The 10,985-nt window shown below is 43.0% G+C and overlaps 1 non-coding gene across 1 annotated transcript; it reads left to right on the top strand.

Annotated features, from left to right (window-relative positions):
- Positions 1 to 1,127: 1,127 nt before the first annotated feature.
- On the top strand, positions 1,128 to 1,237 carry LOC114900078. The gene has a single exon (XR_003794705.1). It is a non-coding gene; the product is annotated as a U6 spliceosomal RNA (small nuclear RNA).
- Positions 1,238 to 10,985: the final 9,748 nt, after the last annotated feature.

The raw sequence follows: 10,985 nt of genomic DNA, 5'->3' as shown, positions 1-10,985 counted from the left end.
CCCTTATCATCTTCTAACCTAAACTATCTTTTCATTATTGTGCCAGTTAACAAGCTATTTTAGCTCCAACTCACCTTCCTATATTCTTTGCGATGCTGGTGCTGGGACTCTGCAAACTACATTTCTGCTTTGCCAGCTGGTCCCCGTCAGACTCTGCATAGACAATGCCTGAGGGAGATTGCAGGATGGAGGAGGAGGAAGGGACTTGCTCCTCCCAGTTTGCTTCCTGTTCCGGTGAACATCTCTCCAGCTACAGATCTTCACCCCAGCAGTGGCAGTTCCTTCCTGTAGCAGCAGCTGAATCCACTTTGCAGTGTTGTTAACACCTGCAGAAGCAGCTTCACTGAACCCCCTTCAGAGGTACTGGCACCAGCCGGGCAGCACCCTTCTCTGTTCCCCCACTCCTCCCTCCATCCCCACTATAATGGGAGCTTCGTAAGGGCAGGGATTTTGTCTGTTTTCCTCACAGAGCCATTCCAAGCAATTAATACTGCACGTGGGCACTTTGTAAGTGCTCAGTAATATTTGTGGGCTGAATGAGTGGGTGGGTGCATGGGTGGATGGTTGCTGGTTTATGACTTCATGTGAATAACTTGTTTGATTGAGTTTTCTATTTAAGTTTTTGTTTAATTCTGAGCCAACATTATCTGTAAAGTGAGGTTTAAATAAATTAGAATGTCATGTTCTTTTTTGAGATAGATGCAGTCCTCAGAACTTGGGTATTTTGACTTAAGTTTCATCTAGTGAAGTTTTGGGGACAGCCTTGGATCGGGAGATAGAAAAGCAGGTTAAAGCTACTAATGACAGGGACAGCAGAATATTACTTTGGTCAGTGGTCAGCTCAGGAAATCAATGTATTTAACAAAACATGTTTTGAGACAAACTCATTCTAGACCAACCAATAGGCTTGCATTCTGCTTTTTTAGAAACTAGAATTTTACAGTCAGGTCACGATCACTGGTACAAGCCCCTGAGTTATAGAGACAGGAGTAGAGAAAAATCTCTCCAGCAAGAAGCAGCAAGACCAAGTAAGGTCATAGTGACAACTTGCCCAAACGGAATTAATGCAGTGGTTTTCCATTTGATCAAAGAACAAGTGAGTGATTAAGATCCAAAGGTGTCTTGAAGTGATCACTTCAGCAGCACATATAGTACTAAAACTGGAATGAAACGGAGAAGATTAGCATGGCCCCTGCACAAGGACGAGATGAAAATTCGTGAAGTGTTCCATATTTTTCAGCTCCCTCACTCAAACACAGCAGAAGACAGCCCTCTAAGACTCAGGAAGTGGGTTCTCACCAGACACCTCTTCTGCAGGCATCTTGACTTTGGACTTCCCAGCCTCCAGATCTTTGGGAAATGAATGTTTGTTCTTTAAGCCCAGAACAAAACAAAACAACCCCCCCCCCCACAAAAGTATCTTGGAGACACCAGTGACTCAGAAAGTCACTGTTCATTAAATAACTTTTTTTTTTTTTAACTAGAATTTTAGTTCATCAAGCACCATTTAGATAGTGATACATTTTTAGTTTGACCTCGGAAAATTCTTTTAACGATTTTATTGTCCCTTTTTACAGAGCTGTAAACATTGTCACAGGCCTCCAGGACAGTTTAGACTGAAAGTATATTACCTGCAGCACGGGTCATGGAGTTGCTTCTTTAAGTTTTGGCTTCTTGTGAGGAAAATAGGATCATTGAGTAACTTTGGTCACTTTGTTAATGTGTGTGTCTGAAGCTTTCACTCATAGTGATATTGCACAGAGAGGGGTTTGGTGCACTCATTTTATCAATATTACCAGTGTTGTTATATCTACTAAACGCTTTAAGAAAAGAGTCTGGTTCACTGGGTGTTTGCATGGGGTAGATATCTTCTTAGAGACCGACTTGTGAACCTACACTGAGAAACCCCTATGCTTCCCAGCAGTTTATGAGCTCAGTGGAACAAGGTAAGGTCTTTTCCAGCATGAATCTAAAGAAGTTATTCTTTGTTGGTCTTGAAAGTGGATCCACCAACCCAGGTGCAAATTGATGGCAGAAACAGGGAAGTGTGCTGCGGTGCTGTGAATGATAAGATTTCAAAAAACCCATAAGAGCTTGGCAGAAACTTACAGCTTTATGAGTGCTTTTGAAGATCTTTTTCGGGCTTGTTTTCTTTCTTTCTCTTTTTTCAATAATAGGGGTAAATCAGGATTATTTTTTATGCATCTTCTCCTGACAAGACAGTAGGAGTTCAGATTAGTTTACCTGTTGGAATTTCTGCAATGTTTATTAGCCAAAGGGGAGCGATTCAGGCCGCTTAATGTTTGTAGTGGCATGTATTTTAGCTAAATTTGTCTTTTATTGATGGAAAAAAAAGTTTCAATGCTTCTGAACTCTGGGGATCACTGAGACAATATAAACTGTCTTGAATTGGGAAGAATTTGGAGGTTTTTAAAAACAATCTTTCAAGTGAAATGAGCACCTCTGTTGTTTGACATAGAGAGGGTTGGTCTCCAGTGGGGATTAATATCACAAAGGAGTTTTTTAGCAACAGTGGCAGAAACAATATTTATGCATAGGAAGGCCTTAATTCTTCCAGGAAAAAACCCCACAAAACACTTTATTTAATTACGAAAGAGGACTGATAGAAATCAGCCTTGGAAAACTGAATGAACATCATTTGGAGGTGCAGGAGGGCTTACCTCATCATTCACCATCTTTATGGGCTGGCCTCATGGTGGAATAAGTTGGACTAAGTGAACTTCCTTGAATGGGTCATCCAGGAATCTACCTTATGCAGAAACAATATTACCTCTTTGTATATAAAACAAAAGTTAAAAAACTTAGAAAAACCCCACAACTGGTGGGTTTGGCAGACAGGGTAATAAAAAGCCCCAGTCCAGTCTGATGTAAAACCTTCAGACTTTCATCCAATTTAAAGTTTCCCTTTTTCCCAGGCTCAGAAGCCTGCAGAGTGGGGAGGACACAAGGTTGGCATCTTCTCTTTTTCTCCTTTCCCTCCATCCCCACTCCCTGGGCCCTGTTTTGGGTCCCTCTAGGGCTGGGGCAGGGGGAGGGAAAGATTGTTTTTGGTGACTTCACTACTAATCTGACGTTGGTGCCAGATTACTACTGAAGTAGTGGAAATCTAAGGATGACTGTCCTGTGAGGTGATTTTGTGGATTTTTTTTTTTGCGATCCTCTCTCTGGGGACCCCCCTGCAGTTCCACAGAGTGGGGGATGCCTCCTCTGGTTGGCCACCCCATCTCAGTTCTGTGTTTGATGCTCTGAAATCCAGCCTTTTATAGGTGATGTATCTGACCTCTGGCAGATGACATCTGACTCTCTGGGGTAGATTTCTTTGTGGGCGTCTCATTCCTGGCAGTTCCCCTGGGGTCTGCCCATGGAAAGCACGCACCTTTACCTTGCTGTCAGTCAAACTTCTCCCTGGAGATAGGTATTCTACTAGTTTCTTTTCTATCCTTCTAAGGATAGTCTGGGTTATTTGTTTGTGGTGTCAGTTAACAATTTATTGTGTCTCAGCCTTAAAGCCACTATTCATTGCCCTGCTTTTGATAGTTAAGATGGACTCCTGTAAATATTTCCCCTTTGCCAGCTGGCATGATAATCAGCCTTGTCTGTAGAGCGTGCTTGGGGGAAACTGCAGGAGGAAGGGGGCTTCTCTTCAGGATTTCCGTGTCCTTTTCGTGCTCCTGCGATGCGTAGTGGCTAGCAATGTTCAGTGACCAGTGGTATGTGGGACAAACAGTCGTGCTCATGCTACTGAGTTTTAGAGTCACCCCTGTGGGCAGCTTCCCAGTGAGTTTCAGGGGCACCACGTGGGCATCTTCTAAGTGAGTTCTGTTGGCACCCACAGGGTGGCTTCCCAGCTATTCTTCTCCATTAAGTAGTTCCCTAGTGAGTTTTGTTCTCACCCAAGTAGGCAGTTTTCTGCTTGTCAGCCCTGGCCTATGGCATCTCAGCAAACCTCTCCCCCATCTAGTGGAGCAACATCTTCTCTCATGAGGTCTGAATCTCTTCCAGATTTGTTCTTTCCTTGGGCGCTCTGCCTCAGTCCTATAGGTAAGGCCTGTTCCCTATATCAGCTATTGCTTCATTCTTGGGCATTCTCTTTACACCTTAGTCATTAATTACTCTAAAAGTCCTCTACTATTAGATAACAATACTTTACATTATGCTTTCCCAGTTCAAATTACTGTGTGGTTTCTGTCACCTGACTGGACCTTGACTAATACATTTGTCTTTTTCTTATTGATTTTTGGTAATTCTTTGTATCTGAATCTTAATACTATGTTATGTATTTGTTACATATCTTTCCCCAGACTCTTACTTATATAAAAAGTACACATATGGGGACTTCCTTGGTGGTCCAGGGGGTAACACTCCGGGCTCCCAATGCGGGGTGGGGGTGGGGGTGGGTGGGGCCGGGTTGGATCCCTGGTTGGGGAACTAGATCCTGCATGCATTCAACAACTAAGAGTCCGCATGCCACAGCTAAAAGATCCCGCCTGCCGTGACTAAAATACAGCCAAAATAAATAAATAAATAAAATTTTAAAAGTACACATATGTATAATTTAACTAATTATAAAGAGCACACTTATGTATTCTCCCTCCCAAGGTCCAGAAGTAGCACATTGTAAACACCCTGCAAGTCCCAGCCCACCCACCCCCCAACTGCCAATCACAATTCCATCTTCATCTCCCCTCCTCCCACTCCAGATAACTACTATCCTGGCTTTTTTTTTTTTTTTTTTTTTTGCGGTACGCGGGCCTCTCACTGTTGTGGTCTCTCCCGTTGCGGAACACAGGCTCCGAACGTGCAGGCGGCCATGGCTCACGGGCCCAGCCGCTCCGCGGCATGTGTGATCTTCCCGGACCAGGGCATGAACCCGCGTCCCCTGCATCGGCAGGCGGACTCTCAACCACTGCGCCACCAAGGAAGCCCTATCCTGGCTTTTATAATAATACTATCCTTGCTTTACTTTAGACTTTTAGTACATCTCTATGCGTCTGGATGTTAGCACAACTGACACAATCTTGGGCCCGTTTGGTTCCTCCTGTCCTTCCACTGACCCTACCTTGGGCTGTACTATGTAGCAAATCTCTTCTCTGTCGAGGGCTTTGTAGTTAATAGATAATGTTTAATGATTGTTAGGTCCAGGTGGCCTCTGTGCTCTTAGTTCCCAAACGATGATGAAGACCTTGGCTGACTTACTCCCAATGCCCAGCAGGCTAGTTACTCATTCATAAATCTTCACTCAGGAGAGCGCTCTGTGCTTCCAAGCATGTGCCCCCTTTCGCTAGGTTAACTATAAAATTGTCCCAGTGGCCCCTCTGTGCTGTAGAGCGCAGCCGTGAATGCTTCCGACTGTCATCTGCCTGATCCCACTCTGTGAGCAAGTCCGCCTATAATACACTGACCCACTGAGTGTATGCAGGGCCTGCTTCGTTTTTCAGTCTCAAGATACTCTCAGTTCAGTGGGCACTTTTCATTCTCTTTGTCCTCCAACAGTATGCATCCTCAAACAATGTAATTATGTTTATTTTTAGTTCTATATGAATACAGTCTTACTGGATGTGTTCTTTTTTTTTTTTTTTGGCTGCCCCCGCGAGGTTTACAGAATCTTAGTTTCCCAACCAGGGATTGGACCCGCGCCCTCGGCAGTGAAAGTGCCAAGTCCTAACCACTGGACCTCCAGGAAATTCCCTGAATGTGTTCTTTTTTTTTTGGCGGGACCGGGGCACGAACCCGCGTCCCCCGCATCGGCAGGCGGACTCCCAACCACTGCGCCACCAGGGAAGCCCCGGATGTGTTCTTTTCTAACTTATGTTTGTGAGATTCATCCATGTCATTGTGTATAGTCCTAACTTATTGCTGTATTGCACTTCATTGTGTGAACGTATAACATCTAGTGTATCCATCTTACTGGTGATGGACAACAGAGTTGTTCAAAGTTTTTAGCTATAATGAGCCATGTAGATATGAATATTTTTGAACAAGTCTGCTACACTGGGCTCCTTCAACTGCTGGAGAGCCCCTCCCTGGCTGTTGTCTCTGCCTGCAGCATCCTTCCCCTGGGTCATTCTCTACATGGCTGCCCCTTCTCACATTTCAAGTCTCAGTTCAAATGTCAGCTTCTCAAAGAGACTTGCCTTGATAATGCCCCCTAAAATAGCTCCATCTTCACCCTTAATCTCTATCACCTCACCCCATTTACATGCTGCTATCTGAAATTGTTAGTTTTTTAAATTGATTTTTTTATTGTGGTAAAAATATGCATAATGTAAAATTTACCATTTTAACCACTTTTAAGTGTAGGATGCAGTGCCATTGTACATTCACAGTGTTGTGTAACCGTCACCACTATCTATTTCCAGAACTTTTCGTCATCCCACACAGAAACTCTACACCCATTAAATAATAACTCCCCCTTCCCTCCTCCTCTCAGCCCTGGGTAACCTCTATCCCACCTTTTCTTTTCTGACCGCGCCATTCGGCATGCAGGATCTTAGTTTCCCGACCAGGGATTGAACCCATGGGCCCTGCAGTGGAAGCGCAGAGTCTTAACTACTGGGCCGCCAGGGAAGTCCATCTATCCCACTTTTTCTTTCTATGAATTTGTCTATTTCTAGGTTCCTCATATAAGTGGAATCATAACATTTGTCCTTTTGTGTCTGGCTTTCAGGATACATTTATGTTGCAGCATGTGTCAGAATTTCATTCTTTTTAAAGGATAAATAACATTCCATTGTACGTAGGTACTACATTTTGCTTATCCATTCATTGGTTGATGGACACTTCAGAGTTGTTTCTACCATTTGGCTATTGTGAATAGTGCTGCTGTGAAGTGTACAAGTTTCTGTTTGGGTCCTTATTTTCTCTTGTTTTGGGTATATATCTAGGAGTGGAACTGATATTGTTTTTTTGTTCATTTGTTTATTATCTCCCTTTCATTTGAATATAGACCCCAATGCCTAGAAGTGTCTGACTCAAAGTAGGAGCTCAAAACACATTTTTGAAATGAACGAACTTCCCAGGTAAACTGAACAGGGCATTATAATAGTAACCTGCGTCATGGTTAAGAGGATTAAATGCCACATGTCCTAGCCCGGGGTGCTAGCATTTGGTCACAGTTCAGTTTACATTAGCTCTAAATGAAGACTTCACTCAGCCCAAGTTCCTGAAGTTGATGACGGCTTCTATTTAACTCTCTGTTGCCAAAAAGATTTATTTATTTTTTTTTGACATTCTCCAATTTGCCCAGTGCCATGAGGGCACCAAATATCAAGATGCTCAAGGCCCTGCACCTGTTCTCAGGCAATTCATAATCTAACTAAATTCAGAACATAGTCTTAAAAGCAGAAACTAGAGGAACTGCTCAGGAAGTGAATTCACTTGCGTTTTAATGTTAATCAAATTAGTTTCATAATTAACAATGTGACTTGGGAGGCCTATTCAACATGGGTGAAAACAGACTCAGAACAAAAAGTTGTCCACTGTTTGTATTCTGCAACCTCTGATGATCCTAGTAGGATCCCAAGCCCTGGGCTGGAAGGTGACACCCACCCTTCAGCTTTACACTTTGCCGATGCATATAGGGTGACAAGGAGTTGCTTAAACTTTTGCCAAACTACACTCTTATTTCACGCTCCTTGGAATTGTAATATGTGAATCTTTGGGGAAATCCTGGGTGGCAGGGGGAGGGGGAATGGAGAGATGAAGGAAAAGGAAGCAGGGACTGTTAATAATAGACTTTAAATGTTTCAAACCAACAAGTTATGATTAAGTGCCTACTGTGTGCTTGCTACAGTGCAGTGAGACTGGGGCTGGGGGACAGAGAGGTGATAGTTTACTGCTGTTCTATCCTCAAGGAGTTTATGACCAAGATGGGGCAGATAGAACTCCTGGCTGAGAAATTCCCACAAGACAAAGATGTTAGTAAGTGCCGAGAGCTGAGAGATTTGCTGGTACAAACTTAGACTGTCAGGGTGGAAGGGCTCATTGAAATAATCTGATCTAGTCCCTCATTTTAGGGAGGAGAAACTGAGGCTCAGAGAGGGTGAGGGGTTTGCTTAAGACCACACAGCTAGACGATGTCAAAGCTAGGACTTGAACTCAGGTTTCCTGACTTCTCCACCAGTGTTTTTTCTGTTGATCCACAGATGTCTCTGTTAATTGAACAGTCTAGCTTGGCTCTGTCCAATAGAGAGATAAAATTCTGTAACATGAACCATATATAGAATTAAAATATTTCTAATAGTCACACTGAAAAAAGAAACAGGTGAAATTAATTCTAACAACATTGTATTCAACTCCGTATATCTGGAATATTATGACTTCACCATGTAGTCAATATAAAAATTATTAATGAGCTATTTCATATTTTTCTCATTGTACTAAGTCTTAGAAATTGGTGTATATTTTATACTTCAGCGCATTTCAATTTGGACCGGCTACATTTCAAGGGTTCACTGGTCACATGTGGTTGGTGGCTGCTGTATTGACCAGGGCCAGCTAGCTCTTTGAATTGAATGATTTATGTGCCAGACTTTCAGGGGAAATCTTGAAGAATGTTAAAGGTGTCATACGGACATCATGGTTTACAGTCAAAAGAGTCTTAGACTTGGCAGCCTGGGCTTTGAATCTTGGTTCAACCATTTGCTAACTGTGTAGTTTCTGGCGAATCAACTAATCTCCTTGACCTTCCTTTGGTTTACGTCTACCAAAGGGCAGTTGTAGAGATCAGTTGAGCAGAATATATAAAAATATTTATGAATTATATGTAAATATATATGGATGTGTATATGTACATGTATGTATGTATGAAAATGATTTGCTAGTATAGCATCTGGTACTCAAAGTATTATTTTATTTCCTGAGAATACAAATGATTTGGAAATATTGTCATGTGCTGAGCACCAGATGGGTGAGACAACTTTATTAAGCATGTTTAGTATCCTGTGAGATTGGTACAAAAGCAAGTGGGAAGCCACTAAGGATGTCACAGGATGTTAGAGCTGGGAAAGCCAGCTCATCTGGTCAAAGTCAGGAGGAGCAAATCTTGCTGAGCCGCCAGTCCCTTTGCCCATGGGGCCCAACCCCAGCTGACAGCCGCTGGAGAGATCTGAGCTCTTTGGCCAGCAAGCTGCATGCTTTTGTAATCTGCTCTGTTAACATATTCACTTCAATTTCGGATTCAGAATTAAATAGGCAAAGGCTCTGCTGGAAGCTGAATTGCCTCAAAACCCAGCTCCAACCAATCCTTTGAGAATGGAGAGGCTCACAATCACCCTGGTAGGTAGGCACACTTGTTTTCATCACTTGGCAGATGAAAAAACTGAATTCTGGAAAGGTGAAGTGATTGGACCAAGATAAGTGAGCTGAGATTTGAACCCACATAGCCTGCCCCCTGAGGCTGCTTTAGGGACTAGAGATTGTTATTGGAAAAATACCAAGTAAACTAAATGCTGTTAATTGCCTTCCCGTCTTCGGCAAGCAATCTGGAATCTACCACTTGAAGTGGTTCTGTTTTTAGTTCTTCTGGTGGTCACCCTACACCTCTAAAGATAGATTTGTGTGGTTACTTCTCAATGCATTGATTTTAGACATTTCTACTGACTTCTCGTTGTGGGTTATACAACCTCCAACCTCTTCCTGTTCTCATTTTTTTTTTTAACATCTTTATTGGAGTATAATTGCTTTACAATGTTGTGTTAGTTTCTGCTGTATAACAAAGTTTGGATACGTTATGTGCATTTGAGCTTCATAAACATCTTTTCTTTTCTGTCAACTTTCCACAGTTATCTTTTGATCTCCAAGAAACAGAGTTTACATATTTATCATTATGTAAATAGAGCCAAGTAATGTGCTAGGATGGCATTTTCTCCTCTGCTCGTTCAATGCCATTCAAGGAAAATGTCCGCAGAGTCAATTTCAAATGGATTCTTCTTTAATACACATCACTGATTGTTTAAAATCATGACATATTTTATTTTTGGATTATGTCTTTCCCATACAATTCCTCCCCCTCCCCTGATATTTCTGAGCCTCGAAGTTGGGAGAAGCTAATAAAAATTGCTAATCTTTTTTGAGCAACTGCCACACGCTGGGCATATTACAGAGTGCTTTACACATAATAATTAATTTAATCCTTACAGCTACGCAAAGAGGAAAGTACAAGAGTATCCCCATTTTATGGACGAGGAAATTGAACCACAGAGAGGTTAGGTGGTGGAGTTGGGGTTTAATGCAGACTCTGCCTGGTGCCCATGTCCACACGCTTAACTACTATACTCTTCTCAAAAGGGACGTGAGTCGTCTTCACCACATTCCTAATCCATTCTAGCTCCCTACTCACTCTGTGTATTGCTCCCCTGTTCTAATTTAGATCTGTTTCTTTAAATTTTTTTTTTTTTTTTTGCGGTACGCGAGCTTCTCACTGTTGTGGCCTCTCCCACTGTGGAGCACAGGCTCCAGACGCGCAGGCTCAGTGGCCATGGCTCATGGGCCCAGCCGCTCCGCGGCATGTGGGATCTTCCCGGACTGGAGCACGGACCCGCGCCCCCTGCATCGGCAGGCGGACTCTCAACCACTGCGCCACCAGGGAAGCCCTGTTTCTTTACATTTTGATCACGTCTTTCTTGTCCAACTATTAACATTTATTTTAAATGGGCATGTTTGAAGGGCCATTATTTTGCCTTCCACATCTGTGGAAGAGGTCCATGCAGGTCCTGGAAGTGAGTTGGGACCATTGGGTCAGAGAGTTCTGGGTGCTGGGTATAGCATGCATAGTTTGGAAAGGGGAGATGTCACAGACTGTGTTACCATGTTCCCTTGGTTCCAAAGACTCCTTGGCCCATGGAGAGCGGTGCAGCCAGCAGAGGGTCACAGTGCCCATTAAAGCATGGGGCCCAGAGAAGAAGACCCTCTGGCCTGGGTCTAAGGACAATACTGTTTTCTCCAAGTGGTTTTTGTTTTATTTT

This window comes from Monodon monoceros, unplaced genomic scaffold, assembly GCF_005190385.1.
Source record: "Monodon monoceros isolate NGI ecotype Baffin Bay Population unplaced genomic scaffold, NGI_Narwhal_1 Super_Scaffold_18, whole genome shotgun sequence".
NCBI classification, from domain to species: Eukaryota; Metazoa; Chordata; class Mammalia; order Artiodactyla; family Monodontidae; genus Monodon; species Monodon monoceros.
This window is presented reverse-complemented; position numbering and strand designations above follow the sequence as displayed.